Source organism: Ursus maritimus, unplaced genomic scaffold (genome assembly GCF_017311325.1).
Source record: "Ursus maritimus isolate PB19 unplaced genomic scaffold, ASM1731132v1 scaffold_18, whole genome shotgun sequence".
NCBI lineage: Eukaryota > Metazoa > Chordata > Mammalia > Carnivora > Ursidae > Ursus > Ursus maritimus.
The window spans coordinates 463,800-465,944 of NW_024424230.1; positions in this window are offsets into that span (position 1 = coordinate 463,800).

Genomic DNA, 2,145 nt, shown 5'->3' on the forward strand with positions numbered 1-2,145 from the left:
ATCATGCCCCATTGTGCAAAGACCTACTGAGTGCAACCAGTAGAGAGATAGCCCAAACTCCTGGAGGAGGTTTCAGGTTCTTGATGATGCCCGAGTATCCAGCGAACACCTGGAACCAGCCATACCTGAAGCTCCACCATGGCTTCTCAGACAAGTGAGTAACATAGCAAGATAACCCCACTGCAGCTGTGATTCTGTTACTTGCAAAGAGAGCATGCAAAGCACACAGCCTTAACCTAACACATTACTTCTAGTTCTGTGTCGTCCAGGAAACGGGGAGAAGAGGCTTGCAGAGCTGCAGATCCACACTGAAGAAGGTCCCCCTCACCCCCTACGCTAAACCGACGACATCTTTAAGCAACGCCTCGCACTGTTCTAGAGGCTCGCAAACACTTCCTGGGTCACCCACAGCCCAGAGCCCAGGAACCACCGACAGGAAGGGCACCGTAAGGGGCCGTCTCAGAGGCGGCGGCAAGATGAATTTACCCATGGGCAGAGTGGACCAAAGCTCACGCCCAGAGAGCTCTGGACTACAGGACTTGGGAGACAGAGGCCCCCGGCCTCCGTACCAGCTCTCACTGGAGCTGTGAGTGCAGGGGGCCTGTGGGACCCGGACCCCAGCAACAGGGACGATGCAGTCAAGCTGTCTGGGGGACACGCTGTGTGATGAATTCCTCCAGCGTGTCCGACAGGATCAGAGTGATCTTGCTTTCCGGGGTATCTTAGATGCAATGCTCATCACCCGACAGCTTAGTAACAGCGATCCCCTGCTTTCGTAATGCTCCGGACGGGCTTCTGAGAGGCTCCCCACAAGAATGTAAAGACCAGCCGCCACGGAACGGCCTACAAGAGTAAGTGAGCTGTTTTCCCGGCGATGCGCCTAGACTGTCCGACACGCAGTGTTCTCCGCCCCCACAGGCTGCGGGGCAGGCGGGGCAGGCAGGGCGCTCGGGGCCGTGGCGGCTCCTGCTGCAGCACACCAGGGAACCAGCTTACAAAAAAGGAGTTTTATTAAATGAAAGAGAAATCTGCTCGGTGGGTCAAATGCGAAATAGATATACAAAAACTTTACATCTGTGTCCCGGAGGAGGAAGGCCCCGCGCGCCCGCCCGCTGCCCGGCCCCACGTCCTGCCCGCCCGCTCTGCACCAGGCTGCGCGGGGCGCGGCGACATCTTTGGCACACCGCCTCCCGGAACACTGTCCCTTAGAAAAGTAGACTTTCCGTAGTAAAATCTCTAAAAACACCTATTTCTGCAAAATTATGTTTCTGTATGTGGAGCTCTGCAAATATACACGTCTTTCTGGAGAAAAGGAGATATCCGAGGGCCTGCGTGGCCTGGTGCCCTCTGGGGACGGAGCACGAGGCGCGTGTCCGCCCTGCGCCCCGCAGGTCACATGAGGTCGTTGAGCTCCGCCTCGAGTGCCGCGGCCATCTCGTCCGCCTCCGAGCTGCTGCCCTCCTCGTCCTCCCCGCTGGACTCCCCGCTGGACGCGCTGCCGGCATCCTCCTCGGGCAGCTTCCGCTTGTGGCCCCTGCAAGACAGACGTAGACAGTGAACCGCTCATGCTGGGGGCGGGCATGCACAGGGACCCCAGCATGCACGCACGTGTGCACGTATGCACCCTGCAGGAACGCACCAGCACGCACGTACCCCCAGCACCGGCATCCACGAGCCCCAGGACTGACACACCCCAGCACACATACAGGCACTGGCACAAACGCCCCAGCACACTCATACGCACCGCACGCGAACGCACCGGCATGCACACGCCCCAGCACGCACACACGTATGCACCCCACAGGAACGCACCGGCATGCACGCACCCCAGCACGCACGCACCCACGTGGCACACACACGCGCAGCTTATCGCTGTCCTTTGGGGAACATCACTGTCCTAGCTTCAGTGCAAAAGCCAGTCCGAGCTGATGGTCAAAGACCATGGGCCCGGCACACCCCGGAGCACGGCACTCGCTCTGTCTATTCCCCGCGCGGCCAGGCTCCACTTTCAGAGGCAGCCCCGCAGCGACAGTCAGCTGTACACGAGGGCGTCACGGGCAGGTGACAGATCACCTCTAACCCTAGAGGACACGGGGAGAGGACAAGGGCTGGACGCCGTGAGCACAGCAGGTGTGACTGAGGACC